Source organism: Vicugna pacos, chromosome 3, assembly GCF_048564905.1.
Source record: "Vicugna pacos chromosome 3, VicPac4, whole genome shotgun sequence".
Taxonomy (NCBI): domain Eukaryota; kingdom Metazoa; phylum Chordata; class Mammalia; order Artiodactyla; family Camelidae; genus Vicugna; species Vicugna pacos.
The window spans coordinates 100282144-100308638 of NC_132989.1; the positions used below are offsets into that span (position 1 = coordinate 100282144).

At 33.6% G+C, this 26495-nt stretch overlaps 1 long non-coding RNA gene across 2 annotated transcripts in view; it reads right to left on the reverse strand.

Moving 5' to 3' along the window:
- LOC116280070 (uncharacterized) overlaps positions 1 to 26495 on the reverse strand; it is a 158075-nt gene that overhangs the window by 125653 nt on the left and 5927 nt on the right. For both annotated transcript variants that reach the window (XR_004189384.2, XR_012065111.1), the window contains exon 2: positions 26126 to 26173. This is a non-coding gene — a long non-coding RNA (uncharacterized lncRNA). The remainder of the gene's footprint in view (positions 1 to 26125; positions 26174 to 26495) is intronic.

The window sequence follows — 26495 nt, forward strand, 5'->3', positions numbered from 1 at the left end:
TGAGTGTGTGAGTGTGTGTGTGTGTGTGTGTGTATACACATCTTGACTATTGTAAATAGTGTTGCTATGAACATTAGGGTGCATGTATCTTTTCAAATTAGAGTTCCCTCTGGATATATGCCCAGGAGTGGGATTGCTAGATCATATGGTAACAGTATTTTAAGGTTTTTAAGGAACCTCCAAACTGTTCTCCATAGTAGGGGCAACAACTTACATTCCCACAAACAGTGTAGAAGTGTTCCATTTTCTCCAAATCCTCTCCAGTGTTTATTATTTGTAGACTTTTCATGATGGCCATTCTGACTGGTGTGAGACCTCATTGTAGTTTTGATGTACATTTCTGTAATAATTAGTTATATTGAGCATCTTTTCATGTGCCTGTTGGCCATTTGTATGTCTTTGGAAATATGTCCACTTAGGTCTTTCAGTCTTTTGCCCATTTTTGATTAGTTGTTTTTTTTTTTATTGAGCTGTATGAACTGTTTGTATATTTTGGAAATTAAGCTCTTTTTGGTCTCATCATTTGCAAATATTTTCTCCCATTCTGTAGTTGTCTTTTCATTTTGTTTATGGTTTCCATTGCTGTACAAAAACTTTTACATTTAATTATGCCCCATTTATTTATTTTTGCTTTGTTTCCATTACTGTAGGAGATGGATACAAAGTAAGTGTTACTGTGATTTGTATCAAAGAGTGCCCTGCCTATGCTTCCCTCTAGGAGTTTTATAGTATCTAGTCTTACATTTAGGTCTTTAATCAATTTTGACTTTATTTTTGTATATGGTGTTAGAAAATGTTCTAATTTCATGTTTTTACATGTAGTTATCTGGTTTTCCCAACACCATTTACTGAACAGACTGTCATTTCTCCATTGTATATTCTTATTTCCTTTTTTTTAGACTAACTGACTAAGTGCATGGGTCTACTTCGAGTACAGGTCTTTTGCCATCTTAGGTAGGTTTATTCCTTGGTATTTTATTCTTTTTGATGCAATGTAAATGGGATTGTTTCCTTAATTTCCCTGATATTTTGTTGTCAGTGTATAGAAATGTAACAGAATTCTATATATTAATTTTGTATCCTGCAACTTCACTGGAATTATTGGTGAGCTCTAGTAGTTGTCTGGTGGCATCCTTAGGATTTTCTATGTGTAGTATCATGTCATCTGCAAACAGTGATATTTTACTTCTTCCTTTCCAATTTGGATCACTTTTATTTCCTTGTCTTCTGATTGGTATGAGCTTCCAAATCTTTGTTGAATAAAAGTGACAAGAGTGGGCATTCTTGTTTTGTTCCTTAGAAGGACTTAGAAGGACTGCTTTCAGCTTTTCACCATTGAGTATGATATTAGCTGTGGGTTTGTCATATATGGCCAATTATGTTGAGGTATTTCCTCAAAACCCACTTTCCGGAGACTTTTTATTGTAAATGGATGTTGGAATTTATTGGAAGATTTTTCTGCATATTGAGATGATCATGTAGCTTTTATTCTTCAATTTGTTGATGTGTTTTATCACATTACTTGATACATGGATACTGAAAACTCCTTGCATCTCTGGGATAAATCCCGCTTGATCTTGGTGTGTGATCCTTTAATTGTATTGTTGGAGTTGGTTTGCTAGTATTTTGTTGAGGATTTTTGCATCTACATTTATCAGTGATAGTGGCCTATAATTTTCTTCCTTCTGTGATATCTTCATCTGGTGTAGGTATCAGGGTGATGATGGCCTCACGGAATGAGTTCAGTTTGCTTTCAGAAATGCTGAAGCACTCATTGTTAGGCACATAAGTATTTAGGATTTTTATGTTAAAACTGAAAAAAAAGATGTACATATTGTTCCATAAAATGTTGCTTAACAACATGTGTAAAATACTTCAGATTTGTTGAATCTATTTGGCCTATGTCAGATTTCTAAACTAATTTAATAAGATTTGGAGGCATACATATTTTGAAAATACTACAGTAAAAATACTTTCACATTCAACTTCTTGTTGCTTAATTAAGATTTTCTGAATAGAAGTAAAATATATTATTTAAAATATTTTTATCAAGAAAGATAGTCTAGCCTTCATGGGTGCTCTAAATTGACAGTAATAATCCTGCCTTGGAAAGTACCGTTCTAGGAGTCATCAGTTCTAACTTTATCACTTTTAATGTATATGACCTTGAAAGCATTTATTTGTACTTAGATTCCTGATCTGTAAATTTGTATTGTTGAGATAACTGAATGAGTTTATACATATAAATACATATATATATATGTATATTTAAATGGCAGCTTCATATTGAGATCCCAAATGTTGTCTAATGGAATGATAATTCACTTTATATATGTAATAATTAGTATTTCATACATTTTATTCAATTCATATAGATAGATGCAAGTATTTTTTAATGATGATATGATTAAAAAAACTTTCTAAACCAAATATAGTATAATATAAGTGATACATATTTGTACAAAAGTTAATCTTTGGTGGTATTAAGGTTAATATCTTCCATGGCAAACAATGCTATTCAATTTGATCAAAACACTATCAGGAGAAAACACATCTAGTAATACCATTCACTTAAAGCTGGAAATACGTAGAAGTTTGAAAATATACCTTTATATTTTAGCAACAAACTTCTTTTTTTGGACACTATGGATATATAAGCATTTATAGGCTCTTAATTATTGCTGCTATGCTTACAAATAGTATCTATAATTTTATCTATTTATCTACCTACCTATTTCCTTATCTATTTACCTGTCTGGATATATTGATTCAATGCAAGTATCTACCTATATGTCTATATCTACCTACATATATAAAGAGAGATCAATATATCCATACATAAGTGTATATAGAAAGAGAGATCTAGATATAGAGATTACATATAATCACTATATACAGATGTATAGAGAGATTACATTTCTAGAAAAAGAGGTATCTATCAATTCGTGGTGGGAGAGATAGAGAAAGAAAGAAAAAAGTGTATTATCAGTTACCAAACTTTCTTTTCTCAATATCTTGATTAGTTAATATATGGAGAAAATAAATTTATTGTATCTATTCTGTAGAATAAACACTGTTCATCTGGTTGCAGTGGCCCAACTTATAATCAAAATGTCATGACAAATATAGTCTCTCTTGAACTTTGTGGAAAATCTCATCTTTGTGAGTAAGAGCAAATAAAAGAAAATATAATCTTTGATATATTCTTTGAGAGCATCATTTAATTCTGTTACTGGCAAATCTTTACTTCCAGCAATAGTTACAAATATGTCAAAATAAATAAGATCAGTTATCTTCAAGGTTTGAGAGTCACTTCCTTCTCTACCCAGTTTTTTGTGATCATGGTAATACCACAAATAAGAGGAAAAAAGGAAAACGTGAAAGAAAAAAGTTGGACTTAGAAGAGACTACAAAAAAACTTAAAAATGAAACTTCAATAAAATTAATGTACCCTTTATTTAAGCATGCCTCATAAAGAAAGAAATTTAAGATAATTGAATTTTGAAATCTTAACTATGTGGGCAGATCATGCACACTGAATTCAAGCTTCATGGAAGTAGTATGACCATAGTAAGGAAAATATGTCCTATTTCAGTTTGGTCTGTAAATATTCTGCCTATGTCACTGTAAGTTTATTGACAAAATTCCTCTGGGAAACATGTGGTTTACTGAGTTATAACAATGTTAATACCACCTGTGCCCCTAATTAGACCATCTCAATTTAGTTAATACTAAATATCAAAATCATGCTCATTGCTCATTACCAGGGCTAAGTTAATCACATAATAACAAGTAATATCAAGATGTCAAAATCACTTAGAATTACTGAGGCTAATTGCATATAAAAAGGATCAAATATACTCATCATGTTTCACTAATGCACAATTAGGCACATACTTCTATTTTTCCCCATAGTATATTGCCAGTTCCAGGCCCGATGCCTAAAATCCCCTACAAATCTAGTAAGCATTTTAAAATTAGTGTAGAAATCAATGACTGAATTTAGGAGAAGATTTCACCTGTATAAAAAGCAATGAAGTCAAAAGATCAGTGAACAGGACAGATGAGGAAGTACAGAACATACTGATAAGATGGTTTATATTTTAAAACAAAGTGATTTTTTTAACCCTGCTCCTAGGTTTTCTGTAATTAGTTTGGAAAAAGCAGATCCAGTGACTCTAATATAGACACTAAAAGCAATGAGTGACTCCTATGGATCTGAGTGATGCCTAAGTATATTTCAGTTTAGTTACACTAGTATTTCCCAACCCTGTGTGTATGAGAATCACCTGGAGAGACACAGACATAACCTAAACAATTTGGTTATTTTGAGATGTGTCCCAGGCATGAAGATTTTCAAAAGCATCTCACATCAGATAGTTTGGAAATGTGGCTAGTGCGAGAAATAAAATTTAGCCAGATGAAGAAAATGAGAATTTCTAACCAGATGGGAGGGAAAGTACCTTAAAAGATAAACACGAAACTTTACAAGTACTGCCATATCATGGTGGTGGAGGGAAGCAGAGTATAGGGAGATGAAGCTGAACAAGAAGAGCAGAAAAATTTGTATTAAATATTTACAGACTAGGCTTTTACTGTAGACAATAGAAAAGAATATAAGGATTTCCAGTAAAAGAATGGCAGAAGTATTAGGTTGAAATTTCTCATAGAAGTTGTGGTTGCATTTGGAGAGTTAGATTGGGAAATACCTCGTCTGGAATTTTTATACCATAAATAAGAGGCAGTATGATCTGAATTAAGAATAAGAATGAAGACAGTGAGAAAGAGAAAACTATATATGTATGTGTATATATTTGTATTAAGTTAAATTGGGAAATTTGATTTATTTGGAGAAACAAGTTTCTAATTTGTATGAATGAGTATATGATATTATAATTAAATAATGGTATTTCTATTAATATTAATGCTAATTTGCTGATGCCAAGTCTCAGAGGCTATAAATGTTCAAGCTCTAGTTCTCATAAATCTGAAGTGCAGGTTGTTAAGCATTATTTTATTTACTTTAAAAAATTTTCTCCTTTAGTCAGAGAAAATAAGGGGGGACCATATAGAAAGAAGTGGGGATGGCAGGTGTATTAGTTTTCTGCTGCTGTACAGCAAATTAACTCAAACAGTGGCTTAAAACAAATTACCTTACAGCTAACCCGTGAACAACATGAGTTTGAATTGCACTGGTCCACTTATATGCTAAAGTTTTTCAGTATTAAGTACAGCAGTAATACATGACCTCTGGTTGATTAAATCTGCAGATGCAGGAATGTGGCTAGGGAGGATCCAGGTACATGAAGGGTCCACTGTAAATTACATGTGAGTTTTTGTCTGCACGGAGGATCTGCACCTCTAAGTCTTGCATCGTTCAAGGGTCAACTGTAAGTGGTTCGGAAATCTAGCTCCAAGTAGTTGGATTGGATCTTATATGGTCAAAAATTATGGTGTACCCAGCTGGGCTCTTATCTGAAGGATCTGAGGAAGAATCAGACTATAAGCTCATTCCTTCTGTTTGTTTAATTCTGTTTCTGTGGCTGTAGGTTATAGGTCCTGTTTCCTTGCTATTGGCTGGGAAACCCTCTCTGCTTAGATGCTGTCTGCATTTCTTTTTATGTGTCATCCCTGCATTCAGTGCCAGCAATATACACCAAGTCCTTCTCATGTTTCAGATTTGTTTGACTTCTGCTTTTGCTGCATCTGATTTCCTTTTCTGCCGTAGGCCAAACAAATGTCTCTACTTTCATGTGCTCATGTTATTAGACAAGCCCAACCCAGTTAATCTGTATTTTAAGATTGACTTTGGAATTTAATTATATCCACAAAAATCCCTTCACAGCAGTACCTATATTAGTATTTAACTGAATAACCAAGGGGTAGATATCTTGGAAGGGGTGAAGACAATTTGTAGAATTATGCCAACCAGAGGAGAAAATTATACATACAGGTGCACAAAGAGTGAAGATTCATCAGCTTTTGGTCAGTCATACAAATTTTTGGTATACATTTGTATAAGATGACTACTCAGATGGTCAAGAGAGGCAGACTTGTGCCAACCCAGGGAACACTAATTGCAGGTATGAACAATGGAGTTAGGAAAGAGTGCAAATAAAAATTACTGATCAACGAGGGTATGTTTATCTTCACTCTGGAAGCTAAGGTGGAGAGAATTTTTAAAAGGTTAAATCAATTTCCTATGTCAAATGCTGAAAAAAGATTAAATAAAGACTTCACAAGCAAATGTTGGATTTGGTCATTAATTATTCCAGTGACAGCTGAGTAAAAGGCATAATGAAATTCAGGAGCTGAACATCAGGAGGTCAAGAATATAGATGTGATAGGATCTGAACCAGACTAATTTTTGAGAAACTTAAGTAAGATGGGGAGAGCCTTAGGGTAGTATCTAGAAAGCACTTAGAACAAAGTGGGAGATTCTATTTTGAAATTTTAACATAAAAAACTTGAATATATTTGTGGGATAGATTATTAAGGCCAGGAGGAAAAGACATTCAGAATATTGAGAAAAATTACTGACAGAACAAGTTCTTAGATTCAATAAGAGGAAAGATGTTCAAGACTAGTACTAAATCTAATTCCAAGTGAAGGCCTGATAGTATGTCTAAATATGTCTCCCTTTTGAAATAAAAGGTTTCTTAAAACGTCTAAGGAATTTACACATCTACCAATCTACCCATTCGCCCATTCACTCATCTATTCCCCATCTACCATCTAACCATGCATCCATCAAGCTCTAGGAACCAGAAAGAGACTCCTCTAGTTCATTAAATATTTCTTTAAATACAGTGAATGGTACTGAATCATGAGCATAATTTTTCATAATTTATAAATGGTAAATAATGGATATAATCTAAGATATATAGTTTAACAATTTTTTATGCAGATAGACTTTATAAAGTCAAAATGATACTTTCCAGAAGCACTAGAAATGGAGTTCAAGGGGGCTATTTCTCACCAATGGTGCAAAGGTAAAGGAGAAAATTTGTTACTTGCCATTTTGTGCTCCCATGTCACTTTTATATTCATTATTAACATGCAGTATTTCTATAATTTGAAAAATTATCCACAAAGGGTAAAGTGTGGGAGAAAAGCGTTAAACTGTATGCATTCCACTGAGTTGTTTAAATTTATTTGAAAGGGCATTTTGTTATTTTCTTTCATTGTAATTAACAACACAATCATTACCTCCGCAGTAAATCTGAGTTACCATGTTCTTGTCAGGTCATGGTTACAACTGTCCTTTTTTGTTATTACTGGGCATTATTCATCATGAGATATCCCAGTAAAAATCTATGGATTTTTATATAATTCTTCCTTTCTAGTACAAATTAGTGGCAGCATATTATTTTCTCATGACAGTTAGAGTGAGTAACTGCCACTCATCTGCTGGTCTAAGTACCCAGATTGTGACCAGAAAGTGGGGGTAGCTGTAAGATTACAGGTAACTTTCTCTCTCCTGCTAGATGCATCCACTCTTGGGAACCAGAATCTCTAGTACATTAGAGCCTAAATTAACAAGGATGGAAAGTGAAAATTTCCCCTGTGAGTAAATGGAGTGATGGTAGTGTCAGCTACTCCTACTTCAGCCTTTAGATTCTAGGCTCATTATTAATTAATTAATTAATTGCCTATTGTGATCACATAACCATGTAATGGCCAACAGTTAAATGTTTATGCTTCATCTTGAGGACAGCAGTCAAACATTTCAGGGTGTCTTCCTAATACCTTGGGTGTGTTTTAAGGTCATTCTAATTTTCTATTATCTGTCAGCTTCAAGGCAATACAGTATATGATAGGACCAGACTATCCCATGGACATGTGCCATTGTCATAACTCATGCACCCTTACTCTGAGGTGGTATTATGCAAGATGCTATGATGCTAGTAGAATGCTTTCTGAGTCCTAAGTTGGAAGTTCTGGCTAAGGCTCTGGATGGTCTCTGGTGCTATCAGGTCCAACATAGGGCAGTAGAAGTCCCATGTATTGCTTCCTTATCTCATTAATTTCAAGTGTTAATTGTACATCTGTTAGGGTGGCTGAAGACAGAAAATGACCTCCACTGAAGAAGACAGTCTATTTGCTTGTTCACTTCAGTAACCCATCTGACTCTGGTTATTTCTCTTTGAAACAGTAACTCACTGATACCCCCTGGACCTTTTTCATGCCTATCCCAAATGTACTATTTCCATTGCACAACAGACTGGTAGTATTTTTGATCAATCTCATGACTTGTTAGGTCTGGCTACACAGTTCATGGTGGGCACCTCTGTGTAGTCATTTGCAGTCATGTTATAAAAAGTTTAGTTTTTACTAGGGCCTTGTGGCAGGTTTAAAGCTGCTTTACAGATAGTAATTATCAATTGCAGAAGGCATGATCTAAGCCAGAAACCTAGGTGGCTAGAGTTGCCACTGAAACTCTAAGGCTATGAGAAACTCTACACTATATTTTTACCTACCATAGGTACTTCCAGCACCATGGGATCTCATGACTTAAATGATCTAACAGTGAGGGTCATGTACACTGAGGCATTAACTTGCTACACATCTCTCTTTTGTTCTGGCTCCATTTAAAACTGAGAAGTTACCAAATCACTTACTGAATAGGTCCAATCTTATTCCAAAATTTGCTATGACCTCTCTCCAAAAAGTAAAGAAGCCTAGTAAGTGTTCTTTTGGTTGTTGTTGAGGATGCAAAGCAGTGTCTTTACCTTGGATGTTCCAGCATGCTCCAGACAAATAGCCGCCCTACCCCTGCAATTACCCAAAGTGATAGCCTTCTGAATCTTTTAAGATTTATCTCCCATTTTCTCATATACACAGCTCTTATGAGGGCATCCAAACTATTTGTCCCTTCTTGCTTACCAGGTCCAATTCATATTATATCATCAACAGAGTGGAGCAATGTACTCGTCGGTGTAATGTCTATAATGAAAGTCCATTTCTACCACGGAAAATAAATATGTCCATGGGGGCATTGCCATAAATATTAACTACTGCCCATGTCAGATAAATGTGAAATATTCCTGCTTCAAAATAGGGATTGGAAGGAATGTGCTTCAATTATCAACAGCAGTATTCCATGTGCTAGAAGTTGTGCTGAACTTTTCTAATCAGACTATCCGCAACAGAGCAACTGTTTTTGTGACTAAGGTTTGATTGTTTTAATGGTAGCCAGACAGCATCATGACTCATATAACAGCATTCACTACATCTCTTATGTGCTTAAATTATTTATTAGATTGGTTGATACCTTTCCACCAGCACCTTATCATAATTTACACTTTTATAAATTCTTCGGAACTGAGGTATGTCAAAAAGCCAAGGATTTTCAAACTACCCCATTTGCTATCTTTAGTGCAGTCTTTAATGTCATCTGGCTAGCAAGTGATCTAATCCTCCAACCCCATCCTCAGGATCTACCTTCTAAGACCTCTTTTGTTTCCAATACTCTTGATTTGAGTTTTCCTATAAGCAGAAATAAGACAACAATAATTTGAGTACACTTTGTTTCTTTAGAAAGTGATTTGATAAAACATTGATAGGGGAGTAGGTAAGTAACTATGGGAAGGGAAAAAATGGATCACTACAGTATGCATTATAAAAGTAGTTACCACTGTGTACACCTGAAGGTCAGTTTCTCTGGGGTAGTCTGGGGACAGTATAATATATGTATGCCTTAGTTCTCCCAACTAAGGGGCAAGAATTACGTGATGTTTATCCACTAAATCACTAATGTCATTGGACGAGTGTCTTTTCTGAGGCACTTATGCTCCAGAACCGTGTTTTGCCCTGAATTTGGACCACTGTACTTCTCAGGCCAGAAAAATATCTTTAGACAAAGATTACAGGTATTCAGTAGGTTGCCTTCATCTTGCAGAGCACACTGACAGTTTATACTACTACCACAGAGTCTAGAAATTTGTACCAGGATAGCACATAGACTGATCAAGGTTTAGAGTTTGCTAGCATTAAAATAATTAACTAGTTTGTATAAATTAAGGAAATGAAGGCCAGAAAGAATTAGAAAACCAGGGGGAAGAGATCAAGTCACTAGATTCTATGATGTTAATAAAAGGACAGGAGTAATTGGAAGAACAGAATTATCACAAGAAGAAGGTGGTTACTGTCACTTTTCCAGCCACATAGAAAAATAGATACTTTGGGGTTTCAGGTATATGTGACATCAGCATTATATAGCTCTACAAATAACATTAGGGAATTGATACAGGCAGTCTTTGCTTCCACATCCCCAGCTGCTTTAGGTGTAACCATATCAGCTATGTAATTCATAAGACTATTGGGGAAGCAGTGGGAAGCAGTATATACCAGAGAGCACCAGGTTTATTCTTAGCAATCAATCACAGGAAGTTTTCTAAGACAGAATTAATTAAGAGTAGATTATGAAGAACATTTCTATAGGATTAATTTTCTAGATTTTTTTGCATATTTTCATTTGCTTTGTTTTAAATCAACATTTCAGAAAGCACAATTAAATCCAGGAGGGAAGTAGTCAGATCCTGGAATGGATAGGAACTCTGTATAAAAATGTGTGAAATCATCTAAGAAGAGAGGGCTGAGTGAATCAAAAGGCACATGGTTATTCTTTTAATCTAAATCCCCAGGCAAGAGGCAATGTTGTATTCCTTCTATAGCTGTTTCATCAAATATCAATTCTCTTCTTACATATTTTCAGTAAAAGGGAACAAGTGACCTAACCATCACTGGAAGAATTTGATGTGTAGGTCACATAGCAAAAACTATATAAAAATAGACCACATGAAATAAAACTGAATGTTGAAGTGACTTTTAGAAGTTCATATAGGTTATCACATATGATATGTAACTAGCATAATAAACAACATTTAATATTACAGAATTAGTGAAGGTGGTACATGCCATTAGGAAGGAAAATAAAAATAGAATTATGCGCCCAGAAAAGTTACACTGGGCTAAAAGAACACCTGTGTTCAGTGCTATCGAGGAAGAGAGATCCTAACAGAGAACCAACTATATAAGCAGCCTGGAGTCAGAATGCAAATGGTTTTGAAAATCTAAGTCTTTTAGAATTCACTCTGTAGGACACGAGGAGTAACTGATGGTTTTTAAATAGAGGAGTGGCATGGATAGACATGAGTGATGTTTAGACCTAAGAGAAGGAGAAGATGAGATGAGATCATGTAATCACAAAGTTATTCAGCAGTAAAGAGAGGAGGGGCAGTCATAATGAGTTAAGACAATATTTTGGAATAGTTGTTTTGAACTGGTTACTTTCTTTATGAATTTTTAAATTAAGAAATAAAGTCCACAAGGGACATTATGAATGTTATCCCATCTCTAGCTTACAAACCTTTTCTGATCTATGAAGTTTTATCAAAATGGATTATGATTAAGAGGTTAAGTCACAGACCGAGGAATGCCCAAATGACAAAAATTTTGTTTTGATCCAATATCCTTTCCTAGTAGACCCCAGGGACATATCCCAAGAGGGCAAAACCCAGGGTCCTCAAACATCTTAGAATTCATTTAAGAATTCATACCAGTACACACTACCCTTCAATGAGGAAGGATGGGTGGTGGTGGAGGAGAGGTACAGTATAATTGAAAATTTCTTTCTCTTAAATCCATCACTGTATTCTACCTCTGAAACATACAAACCTTAATCATTCCTGCAATATTTCATAATACTGAAAGATACATTTTTAAATTTTAAATATTAATGAAGGGACTATTTTAAATACATATATATTTTAGTTCCCATGAATATTTTCCTAAGTCCAAAGCCTACTTCAATGCAGTCACTTCAAAAAGAGGGGTAAGAAAACAATAAAGAGTAAGCGACTAACTGGAGTTAAACAACTAAAAGAAAAAACAGTGTTTGATTTTGAAAATGCCATGTATATGACTTTTTAATAAAAGCTTTTCAAGAGTGACAACAACATGATGATATCCTTTGTCTATCCCCTTCAATCTACAAACAATAAAATATCTGTAATTCAAAAAGTGTCTTTGCTCCATGCACACAGACACCAGAGAATTCCACACATCTGTACATCTAAAAGGTGGGTGGGTCACATTTCCAGAGAAACAGGAAGCATCAGGGGAGGTAGTGTACACAATACCAGCCTCCTGATTCAGAGATGCCTGTGGCCACAGGGAATCAGATGGCAGTAGGACCTACAATTTCAACTCTCCAGCCACGGAGGCAGCTGCAACTCCGACCTCCCCGACCTGCAGTGGTGGTGCCCACAAACCTGACAACCCTGGTCACAGCAGAGATGCCCCTACCCTGGCTTTCCTTCCACACTACCCCTTTCCCTGCAATGAAAGAGCTTATGACCCAGGAGACCCTAGATGCAGTAAAGGTGCCCACCATCCCAGTGCCCCAGGCGGCAACACCAGCAACACTATCAGCAGCAAGACACTATGATTCCAGAGGTAAAAGCAATGACAACAAGAGTTCTAGACAATATCTATGACAGAGATGGTGGTGGGTGGAAAGTACCCATTCTAAAACATATCCAGAAGCAGCTTAGGTAAGAGAATCTTAAAATTTGTATTATACCACTACCTACTGAAGAACAAGGGAAAGACCTCTAATTCCTAGCATGATGAATTCTTAGAGAAAAAAAAAAAGTTTTACATAAAGAAGAAAGGTGAAAAGTGTTCACTACTTCAAATGTCCCAGCAGAGGAACAACCCACCAAACATGAAGAGCCACACAATAACATGGTATTACAAAAAGAAAATAATTCTCTAGAAAATAAGCTTAAAATCATGGAATATTGTGATGTAATTGATAGAGAATTCAAAATAGCTGTCATAAAGAAACTCAAAGAAAACTCAGAAAGACAGTTCAATGAGCTCAAAAATAAGATGAAAGAAAATAAATCCTTTACCAAAAATATCAACACTCTTAAAAAAAAACAATTTCTGGAGCTGAAGAATTCAATGAGATGAAGAATGTATTAAAAAGCATTGGAAATAGAGTGGAACATATAGAAGAGAGAATTAGTGAGCTCAAAGATGGGAATCTTGAAATGATACAGGTAGAAGAGAAGGCAGAATTAAAGTGGAAAAAAAATTCTATGAGGACTATCTCACTCTATTAGGAAGGGCAATACTGGAATAATGGGTATCCTAGAAGAGACAGGGGGAAGAAAGGAGCAGAAAGTATATTTAAATAAACAATAGATGAGAATGTCCCAAATCTAAGATGCAAACTAGATATTACAGGTCCATGAAGCTAAGAGAACTCCTAATTACTTCACTATAAAACGAGTTTCTCTGAGACACGTATTAAAATTGTCAAAAGTTAATGACAAAGAATTTTAGACAGTAGGGGAAAAAAGGATGGTAACCTACAAAGGAACCCCCATTAGGCTGTCAGCACATTTCTCAGTAGAAACTCTACAGGCCAGGAGAGCACAAGATGACATTCAAGATATGGAAAGATAAAAACTTTCAGCCAAGAAAACTGTATTAAGCAAAGTTATTCAGATATGAAGAAGAAATAAAGGCTTTCCCAGACAAACAAGTGGTTAGGAATTCAACAACACTAGACCTAGCTTATGCAAAATGTTAAAAGGAGCTCTTCTACCTGAAACAAAAAAGGCAAAAGCACAGAAAAAATTTGAGTAAGGTGACAGAATCAGAAAATTACTTTATATCAGAAAAGGTTGTTACTTACTTGTACCAAAAAGGTTAAGGGAAAAACATTAAAAATAACTAGCTACTTCAGTTTGGTAAGAAACACACAATGTTAAAAGATATAATTTGATAATTTAATAAAACTAAGGGAAAGAGGAAAAATATGGGACTTATAGCAAATGAAGATAAGAAGCTATCAGTAGAAAGTGACAATTTTATCTGAGATATTTTATACAAACCTTATGGTAACCACAAAACAAATTGAAAGAAAAGATATGAAACGTTTAGAAAAAGAAGAAACTGAGAAAAACAGAAAATGACCAAACTAAAATGGCAGACAAACACATGGAAAAAGGAACAATGCAGATATAGAGCAACCAGAAAACAAGAGATAAAATGGAAATAATAAGTCCTCTTCTATCAATAGTCACCCTACATGTAAATGGATTGAATTAACCAATCAAAAGACACAAAGTGACTGAATGGATTAAAAAACAGGACCCAACTATATGCTGTTTCCGAGAGATTCACACCAGCTCTGAAGAAAAAAAAAAAAAAACATAGGCTCCAGGTGAAGAGATGAAGATAATACTCCAAGGAAATGACAGCCAAAAGAAAGTGAGTGTAGTCATACTCATTATAAAAATTAGACTTCCAGTAAACATAGCAAGAGACAAAGATGAACATTATATAACAATAAAGGGCACAATTTATCAAGATGTAAGTTATTAATATACGTGCACCAGAGGAGCACCAAAGTATATAAATCAATTATGAACAGAAATAAAGGAGAAATTGATAGCAAATAATCATAGGAGACTTTTTAAGACTTATTTACGTCAATAGATAGGTCATTCAGAGGGAAAAGTCCACAAGAAAACAGTGGCCTTAAATGAAACATTAGACCAGAGAGACTTAATAGATTTATACAGAACATTCCATCCAAATGCAATAGAATACACATTCGTTCCAAGGGCACATGGAACATTATCGAGGAATAGACCATATGCTGGAATGCAAAATAAGTCTAAATAAATTTAAGAAGATTTAAATTATATCAAGCATCTCTTCTGCTCATATGGTCTTTAACAAAAAATCAGCTACAAGGAGAAAACTGGAAAAGTCACAAATGTGGAGACTGAACAACTACTGGGTTAAGAAAGAAATCAAAGGAGAAGTCAAAAACTATCTGAAGATAGAAGAAAATGAAAAAACATATCAAAATCTATGGTATGCATCAAAAATGATACTAAGAGGGAAGCTAACAGCAATACAGGATTGCCTCAAGAAATAAGAAAAGTCTCATTCTAACCTTAAACCAAAAGGAACTAGAAAGAGAAGAAATGAAGCCCAACCAATCAGTAGAAGGGAGGAAACAGTAGAGATTAGAGTGGATTTAGAGACTAAAGAGACAATAGAAAAGATAAATGAAACTTCTAGCTGTTTCTTTGAAAAGATGAACACATTTGACAAGCTTTAGCTAGACTTATTAGGAAAGAAAACAAGAGAAGACTTTTATAAATAAAATCAGAAATGAAAGGAGAAATAGCACATAACACAGAAATACAAAGGATAATAAGAATATTGTAAACAGCTGTAAGCCAACAAATTTGTCAACCTAGAAGCAACTGATAAATTCTTAGAATCATACAATCTTTCAAGACTAAATCATTAAAAGGAGTTGAAAAAGTAGATAGTCTGAATAGACTGATCACTTGTAAGGAGACTGAAATAGCAATCAAACACCTCCCAAAACAAAAAAATCCAGAATCAGACAGCTACACAGTTCAATTCTACCAAAGATTCAAAGAAGAATTTAACTTCTCTTCTTTGGATAACACTACCCTTCTCAAAACCTTCTGAAACTAAAGAGGAAGGAACACTTCCTAACTCATTTTAGGAGTTATGTTATGAGGCCAACATTATCTTGATTCAAGAACCAGATAAAAACAACACACATACATTACAGGCAGATATCTCTGATGAACACAGAATTCTCAATAAAGTACAAAAGACTGAATTCAACAATACATTAAAAGGATCATACACTATGATCAAGTGAGATTTATCTCAGGGATGCAAGGATGGTTCAACATCCGCAAATCAATGTTGTATACCATATTAACAAAATGAAACAAAAATATGATCATCTCAACTGATGCAGAAAAAGCATCTGACAAGATTCAATACCCATTTTATGATAAAAATTGCCAATAAAATGAGTATAGAAGTAAAAATACTATGGCTCATCTTTTTTATTCCAGGGTCAATAATGTGTTTGAAAAACTCCAGTATGAAAAGTGTCCTATAGTATACACTAGCATAATTAATAGAGTGGAAAAAAAGCAGGATTACTTCTTTCATAGATCAAATTCCACAGGGGCTAGAAGATAGAAATAGTAACATTTAACAATTTTAAAGTATGTGTAGGTCAAAAGATTTCCCAAGATACATTCATATTTGATAGAGATCGAAGTAGCAGAATTTAACTACCAAACAGAATGAACTAAAAAAAATAGAGAAAACTTAGTAACATTTTTACTACAATTTGTCTCTTCTAAAATATCAAAATACAAAAAATAGAGTTCTCTTTTATTATGGTTTTTGAATTACATTTAAAATTTAATCAGATACTTAATATGAAAAATAAGACAATTAGAAACATAATTCACTACTACTTATCCCATCTGCACATCTCTCAGTGTTGTTTCATATTATTTTGTATTCTTATGCCTATAATGTTTATATTTTTAAATGTAACTTCGATTTTTCTATAATTAAATAAATACGGTATTTATACCACTATAGTTTCAAAGTTTATGCATTCCTGAGTTTTTTTTTTAATCTTAGCTTGTCTATTTTTTTTTTAGGGAGAACAAAAATGCTGCATGTACTTAGTTTCTGCAGCTTTAGAATTTCTATTCGTTGCTCCACTATTTGAGCAAAAGTGATTTATATTTTTCTTAGCCAACACATTTATTCTTTCAACAGCTATAGAACTGGTTCATTTTCTTTGTGCATTGAATGGTATGAGATTTTTTTTTCTTCTGTTCGGATGTCTCCAGAATTTTTTTCTTTGAATGTCAAAAAATTAGTTCTATATGTCTTAGAGTTTTTAGATCTGAATCAATTATTTTTGGGGGTATAGAAAGTGCCATTTCCCACTGTATATGAAATGCTCCTTCATTAGAGGCAAATATTTCTAGCTACATAGGGTTTAATCCTTCCTGGTTCCTAATATATTACTTCTACAGTTTGTAAGTACCCCAAATCCTTATGTTGTATTGAAATTTTACGTCTTTGCTAGCTATCTTATTTTAAAATTATTTGTTATTTTATTTTGAATTCTTTGTAACTTATATTACAATGTCATGGGTACAACTTCTGGGATTTTGTTCCAAGTACATATTTCAGAGTGACTTAGGATCGATTATAGAATACCCTTCTAAAATTAAATAATAAAAAGTCAGTAAGGTCACCACTGGAGGGACTGTATACCAGTCGTCAATCAGTAAGTATCATGTTATAAGCTTCAAAGTTAGTGGGCAATGGAAAAACAAAACAGTTTTTTTCTGGTTATTATTGGACTAGTTTCCAAGAATAACTAATTTTTCCAAATGCATGTTAGATATGTAAATAAATCAATAATTTTGAATTTTACCGATTTTGGAAAGAAAAATGAGTGACTATAATTCTCTTCTGTTGTCTTGTAACTGTATGGGTTATCGTAAGTTATGTATGCGTGCTAGCATATATATGTGTGAATACATGTCCATGCATACACAGTGAAAATGGGATAGGGACAGTTGAACCTTGGGGGAGAAAAAAAAAAAGACAATTACATTATTTCCAGAACCATGGGCTGCAGTTTCCTAAGTTGAAAGAATAAGTGAAGCAACTTCATAGCACAAATTTCTCACAGATACAGCTTCTACTAAAGTGTAATAAAACTATATTCACATTTTTATAATTATCTTTTTCTATATGAATTAATTGGTTCCTTTAGGGTCAATGAATGTAGGACATTTCCTACATAAGGCCAATTCTCCAAAATTGGGAAATGTAACTGATCTACATAACACATACAAATAAACATAGAATTGGGCAAAATGAGGAGATGAAAAAATATGTTCCAAACTAAGGGAAAGATAAAACATCAGAAAAATAATTAAATGGAGAAAAGCAATCTATCTGATGAAGAGTTCAAGGTAATCATTACAAAAACGCTCACTGAACTCAAAAGAATGGATGGAAACAGTAAGAATTTTAAAAAGGAAAAAATCCTTCTTTTTAACATAAATAACTGTTAAACAGAGCTGAAGAATACAATAACTGAAATAAAACGCACTAGATGGAATCAATAGTAGATTAGATGATAAGGAGGAACTGGTTAGTGACCTGGAAGACATTCAAAACTCTTCACTCAGCTTGTTCACTTGAGCTGAACAGAAAAAAAAAATTATTAAAAAATGAGAATAGTTTAAGAGACACTTAGGACAACATCTAACCTAATAACATTTGCATTATATGAGGGGAAAGAAGAGAGAGAAAAAGGGCAAGGTAACTTATTTGAAGAAATTAAGAGCTGAACACTTCCCTAACCTGAAGAAAGAAAGAGATACCTAAGTCCAAGAAGCAGAGAGTCCCAAACATGAACCCCAAGTAGTCCACACCAAGATATATTATCATTAAAGTGGCAAAAATTAAAAATAGAATCTTAAAAGCAGCAAGAATGAAATAATGAGTTACATATAAGGGTACTCCCATAGGGCTATTGGCTGCCTTTTCAGCAGAAATTTTGCAGGCCAGAAGGGAGTGAAACAATATATTCAAAGTGATGAAAGGGAAAATTCTACAAGCAAGAATATTCTACCCAGCAAGATCATTTTTCAGATTTGAAGTAGAGATAAACAAGTTTATGGACAGGCAAAAGCTAAGCGTTCAGCACCAATAAACAGGCTTTACAAGAAATGATAAAATAACTTCTCTACATGGAAAAGGCTACACTTGGAAATATGAAAATTATGAAAGGAAAAATATCTCAGTGATAAAAGCAAACATACATTACAGGTAGAAGATCAACTAATTATAAAGCTAATAGGAAGGTTAAAGGACAAAAGTTTTAAAATCATCTATATTTACTTTGAGTAGTTAAGGAATACACACACAAAAGGATGTTAAAATATGACATCAAAAAGATTAAAGTCAGTGGGAGGAATGAAAATGTGGGTTGATTAGAATGTGTTCAAACTTGAAATGTTAACTTAAAATAATCATGTGTATATAGCTATATATGAACCTCATGGTAACAACCATCCAAAACTTGTAATAGATACATACATGCAACATGAAAAAGGAATCCAAATGTAACACTAAAGGTAGCCATTAAATCACAAGAAGAAAAGGTACAAAATAACCTACTAAAAACCCCCAGAAAACAATGTAAAAAATGGCAATAAGTACATACTTATCAGTAATTAAATGTAAATGGCCTAAGTCAAATTGAAAGATAGGATGAATTAAAGAAAAAACAAGATATATAAATGCTGCTTATAAGAGAATTGCTGCAGATTTAAAAACACACAGACTGAAAGTGAGGGGATAGAAAAGAATTATTCCATGCCAAAGGAAATGGGAAGAAAACTGGGCAGCAAAACTTCGGAGAAATTGACAGCACTACAATAGCAGGGGATTTTAACATCCCACTTACATCAATAGGCACACCATGCATACAAAAAAAGATAAATCAATGAGGAAACACTGGACTTAAATGACACATTAGGTCAGACTGAATTAATTGGTATGTAATTAACAGATAAAATTAATAGACATATTCACCAAAAACAGCAGAATACACATTATTTTTAAGTGCATATGGAACATTCTCCAAGGTAGATCATATGTTAGGCTACAAAGCATGTCTTAATAGATTTAGGAAGATCGAAATATCAAGCATGTCTTCCAACCGCAATAGTATGAGACTAAATATTAACTACAAGAAAAACAATTGCAAAATCAGAGACACATGGTATCTAAATAATGTGCTGCTGAACAACTAATGGGTCACTGAAGACATACAAGAGTTAATAAGTATTTGGAGACAAATGAAAACAAAAACACAATGATCCAAACTCTATGGGATGCAGCAAAAGCAGTTCTTAGAGGTAAGTTTATAGTCACACAAGCCTACCTCAGGAAACAACCTCAAGCAACCTATCTTACCTCCCAAGGTACTAAAATAAGGACAAACAAAATCCACTGTTTATAGAAGGAAATAAATAATAAAGATCAGAGTGGAAATAAAGTAGAGTCATAATAAAATAGGGGAAAAATCAATAAAAGAACGAACTGTTACTTTGAAAATGGAATAAAGCTTTAGGAAAAGTCCATTAAGAAAAAGAGGTGCAAATAAAATCAGAAATAAGAGAAATTACTACCAACACCACAGAAAAACAAATGATTATAAGAGATTACTAAGAACAATTATATGTCACTAAAATGGAGAATCCAGAAGAAATAGGTAAATTCCTAGAAATGTAAAATCTCCCAAGATTGTATCAGGAAAAAATAATATAAACAAACTGATTACTAGTAATGAAACTGAATCAGTTAAAATTTTAAAAAAGCCCAACAAACCAAAATCCAGGACCAGACAACTTCACAGGTGATTTCTACAAAACATTTAAAGAAAATTTAACCCCTGTCTTTCTCAAAATCTAAGAGGAAGGAACACTTCTAAAGTCATTCTGCTAGGCCAGCATCACACTGATCCCAAAACCAGACACCACATACACAAACTACAGGCCAATATTCCTGATGAACATAGATGCAAAAATACTCAATAAAATATCAGTAAACCAAATTCAACAATACATTTAAAGGATCATCCACACCATAATCAAATAGAATTTATTCCAAGGATGCAAGGAAGATTCAGGATCTGCAGATCAATGATAAACCACATTAACAAACTGGATAAAATTTATATAATTATCTCAATAGATGTAAAAAGATTTCGATAAAATTATTCATTTAGGATAAAAACAACAAAGTGGGTACAGAGAAACACACCTCAACATAAGAAAACCCACACATAACAAACTCAAGTTCACATCATATTCAACTGCAAAAACCTGAAAGCATTTTCTTTAAGATCAGGAACAAGACAAGGATGCCCACTCTTGCCACTTTTATTCAACATAGTATTGAATCCTAGGCAAGGCAATTAGACAAGGAAAAGAAAATGCATCCAAGGAAAAAGAAAGTAAAATTGGAGAAGTAAAACTGTATCTTTGAACATGATTTTATATACAGAAAACCCTAAAGTCTCCATTCAAGAACTTTTAGAATTCATGAACAAATTCAGTAAAATTGCAAGGTACACAATATTCATTTTTATACACTAACAGCAAAATATCAGAAATTGGATCAAAAAGATATAAATACCTCGGAATAAATGTAACCAAAGAGGTAAAAGACTTGTACTTGGAAAACTATGATACTGATGAAGGAACTGAAGACACCAACAAATGAAAAGATATACTGTGCTCATGGATTAAAAAAAAATTGTTAAGGTGACCATACTCCCCAAGGCAATCTACAGATTCAATACAATCCTTTCAAAATATGAAAGGCATTTCTCACAGAACTACAACAAGTAATTCTAAGATTTGTATGGAAACACAAAACTTCTGAATAGCCAAAGCAATTTTAAGAAGAACAAATATGGAGGTATCATGCTCCCTAATTTCAAGCAATACTACAAAGCTCCAGTATTCAAAACAGTGAGGTCCTGACACAAAATCAGACACATAGATCAATGGAACAAAATAAACCCACACTTATATGGTCAATTAATCTATAACAAAGTAGGAAAGATTATACAATGGGCAACAATAGCCTCTTTAGTTACTGGTGCTAGGAAAACTACATGCAACATATAATAGAACAGTTACATGCAAAAATAATCTAACTGGAATAGTTTCTCCCAGTATATCCAAAAATAATTTTAAAATACATTAAAGACTTCGATGTAAGACCTGAAACCACTGAACTCCTAACTAAAAAGTTCTAGGCAGTGTGCTCTTTGACATTGGTCTTAGCAACAATATTTTTGGATCTATCTCTTCTGGCAAGGGAAACAAAAACAAAAATAAAGATATGGGACCATATCAAAGTAGGAAGCTTTAAAGTAGTGAAGGAAACTATCAACAAAATAAAAAGTCCCCCTACTGAATAGAAGGTATTTGCAAATGATACGTTCTATAAGGGATTAACAACCAAAATATATAATGGACTTATACAAATAAACATTTTTTAATGGGCACAAGACTTGAATAGACATTCTTCCAAGGATGACATACAGATGTCCAATAGAAACATGAAAAAAAAAATGCTCACCATCACTAATCATCAGGTAAATGCAAATCAAAACCCCAATGAGATACCTACCTCACACCTGTCAGAATGGCTATCATCAAAAAGACAGTAAGAAGTGTTGATGAGGAAGTATGAAAAGGGAACACATATGCACTCTTTGTGGTATTGTAAACTGGTGCAGTCACTATGGAAAACAGTGTGGTGGTTCTTCAAAAAGCAAAAATAGAGTTATTATGTGATCCAGCAATTTCACTTATGGTTATCTACCTGAAGAAAACAAAAACACTCGTTCAAAAAGATATGCACAGAAGTGTTCATTGCAGCAATATTTACATAGCCAAAATATGGAAGCAACCTGTGTTCACCTACAGGTGAATGGAATAAACATGTAGTATATTTATAAATGGAATATATTCAGTAATAAAGAAGAATAAAATCTTCTCATTTGTGCCAACATGGATGGACCTCAAGGGTATTATGCCAAGTAAAGTAAGTCAGAGAAAAACAAATACCAAATGATCTCAGTTATATGTATACTAACAAACAAAAACAAACAACTAAGCTCATAAATAATGAGAACAAATTGATGGTTGCCAGAGGCAGGGGATGGAGGTGGGAGAAATGAGTGAAGTAGGTCAAAAGACACAAACTTTCAATTATAAAATAAGTCATGGGATATAATGTACAACATTAGTGATTACAGTTAATACTGTGTTATATATTTGAAAGTTGCTAAAAAAAAAGTAGATCTTGAAGTTCTCATCACAGGAAAAAATGTGTAACTATGTAAGGTGATAGATGTTATCTGACTTATTGTGGTGATCATTTCAAAATGTATACCAATATTGATTCATGTTGTACACATGAAATGTATGTCAATTATAACGTTTACAAAAATTAAAATGTGGGAAAAAAGTGTTAGTTCAGAAAGAGTATTTGATTGCTTATCTTCCTAAACTTACTACATCTCTTTCTAAACATGATATATAGCCAGTTCAAGTGATTAACTTCTGTACGTGCTTTGCCATCATTTTTATTATTTTTATAAACATAACATACATATATTGATTCATTATTTCCCTGAAGAGTTTTAAAGGACTAATAGGGAAAGCATTCACTCTTTTGAGATTTCACTTTACTCTGCATTAAGTACTATGTATCTAGGAGGGATTAGTTCCGGGACCCACCCCCAGATATCAAAACTTGCAGATGCTCCAGTCCCTTGTATAAAATGGTTTAATATTTGCATACAACCTATGTGTACCTGTCTGTATACTTTAAATCATCTCTACATTACTTATAATACCTAACACAAAGTAAATGCTACGTCAATGGTCTAGTGTACAGCAAATTCAAATTTTACTTTTTGGAACTTTCTGAAATTAAAAAAAAATTTCAATCAGTGTTTGGTTGAATTTGTGGATGCAGAGCCCACAGATGTGGAGGGCTGACTGTATCTGTATTTGACCATATCCCTGTCCCTGGGACTCTCTCAGTAGATGTGCAATAGTTTCCTTAAGGGAAATAAGATTTACTATCCCCTCAATTCTCAATTTCACTCCCTACTAAAAATAATGGTTAATTTTCTTTCTTTTATTTGAAGTGCAACTAGCATAACTTTCCCTGGGACCCTAGAGTCAAAGTTCTAAATGAGGGCAAGCTATCAGTGAAATAAAAACAAAACATTTCCAGAAAAAAACATCAGTTTAGAGGTATTTAAAAATATTCTTCATAATCATATTGCAAAAACCTAATCACTGTACAAAAAAATCGCCATTTTTGAGAGCTTATTCTTAGCCTTGCTTCAATAGAGGTGATTGACATATTTTAATTTCCATTCTCAGATAAAAACATTAACTGTTAAACATCCTTTATAAATTCGTAGCTATGCTATTATGAGATGCAAAACTAAAGTTTATGCAGCTATTCACTATTAAAGGTGACAGCTACTGTGATACACAACATGCACGCGTGCGCACACACACACACCCCTCATGAGAGTGAATTTTTTCCAGGAGTTAATGGTAACATGTTATAAATGACAGTGATAGTTAAAGTAGAATTCAAAAGGAAGATTATTTCATGAAGTGTTCTGAGTATTTGGCAAAGGGTAATGCATTCTTTTCCTTAAGTCATTGTTTTTCTACTGTAATTTTGCAACTTCATTTTCAAATAGAATTTACAGCTGATTTGAACTATCTGTTACAATTTTCTCTCTTGTGCTTTGATTCTATTATGATTTCTTCAGTTAGAAACAAGAAGATGGAATTATATTTAATACGCAGAAATTATATGCAACCTAAATTCTAAAGATCACAGTGCTCACAGACAGAAAATCATAGACCATAGGTTGCTTTAGTAAGAGTGATTTCCAGGGAGTGTTGGAGAAAAAAAGAGGTCCAATGAATTAGGCACAGAAGGTGATCAGAGTCAGCAAGTCTGATGAGTGGTTTGAAGGGAAGCACAGAGACAGGAAAGTAAAGTGTCATTTGTTTTATTTTTTATTTTTTTCCTTTGCAGTAAATGAATAGTTTGCTTATGACAGAAAATAAGAACAAACTTGTATAATGAAGAAATGGAGCCCTATACACAATGAAAATAGAATAAAGAAATGTGAAAAGTAAACTGGTTTCTATTTAATTTTCACAAGTGTAATCAAAAGATGCTTGTATTATATTTTAACGTTGGTTTCCCCTAGTAGAATATGAACTACATTATATTTGTTTTGTAAACTTTTATAGACTTGTTGTCTAGCACAGTAATACCAATAAATATTTGCTGAAGAAATTTATGTAAGATTTGTAAAGAAATACAGAGAAAGGGCTAGGGGTCATAAAATAAATGCTTATTAATCCCAGACAAGAGAGAATACATTTATTCCACTAAAACTAAAGACCAAGATGGTGAGAGTTCAAATCATTAGGGACTGTGATTGGTCTACTTATATCTTAGGTATTTCAAAGCTGACTGCACAGTTTTTATTATAACTTAGAATACATAAATCTATTGAGGAAGATTGAGAAGTTGCAAAGGTAAAGCAATTTATTGATGTCATTTTTAAAGAAGATATAAGGATTGCAAAGTTGAGTCCAACAAGAAATATGCCATTCAAATCAGATTAGTATTGTGCCAATATTAAGGGATTAGTGCATTGTTCTGTGCTTTTATAATTCATATTCATTTACTAAATCTGTTATACTGAATTACATAGAACTGCTCATGTAACTCTTACAGAATGGATCGGATACTCTTTCAAAGCAAAGACCATTTTCTAATCTTCACTATAGATCAAAAATCCAGCATAGTAATAAACACTCTAAGGCAATGACTATACAATAAACATTTTAAATTACTAAACCAATTTGATAGGTACTAGATAGTATTCAGATCACCTTGACACTTATGACATGTTCTTAACACACACACACAGGAGAATAGGTAAACCCTCTTAAATATTTAGAAGCTCTGGTTTCATCACATCTGTTGATCCTTCACTGGCTAAATCTTATTACAATGATTAAGCCCAAGTAGCAGGCTATATACTATGCATGGAGGTAGACGTTACCCAAAGGAGGATTATTGTGGTGGGGGAGAAGATTGACCATTTGTTCAATATTAATCCAATCTATTATGCAGTGAAATGAATGAAAGTATACAATTATGGATAATACAGGAGCAGAAGAGTGAATGCTTTCAACGTATGACTCAAGGAAAATAAAAGTGGTTCCATAATTAACTTATTTTCAATTATAGTGTGGGTATCGGGCAGGAGTCCTACAGGAAACAGATGGCAAGTGGAAATTCTGTAATTTGGAAGTGTTTAATAAAGAGAAAATTTAAAAGATGAAGCCGGGATGTAGAAAAACCACAAAGATGGTGCAGTAGTTTGGGGCTAGCAAAAGCAGGGCTTTTAACACTCATGGCTCTCAAGAGACAAGTAGGAGAGACATGACTGGCACACAGTAATGAACGGCATCTAAACAACAGACCGACCTAAGCTATGTTCCTGGATCTAGGCAGTAATCTGCCTGTAGTAACGCCATAGGTAGTAAGTCAAGTAAATATCGAGACTTACCATTCTCATTCCCGCCTAGAGCCATCTGCTGCTCCCCATTGGTCAAAACTAGAAAAAAATGCCAGAAGGTAACAGAATCAGTCTTACTGATGAATTCCATAAAGAATGGGGAATCATCTTGAGACACTAAAAATATATCTTGCATAGTACGGCAAATAAATTAGATGTCAACATAACTTTCAGGTGATATATAATTACCTCTGAAATATTGCCTCCCCCATGTACTGCTAATATACTGCTATTATACTTTATATATACTATTCCTCATTGAGGGAAACATGTAGTTGCAAATAGTAAGTCAGAATTATACACAGAACAGCTTAGAGGCCTGTAATAAGTTGATATAGTGTTAAGAATCATCAAGATTAAA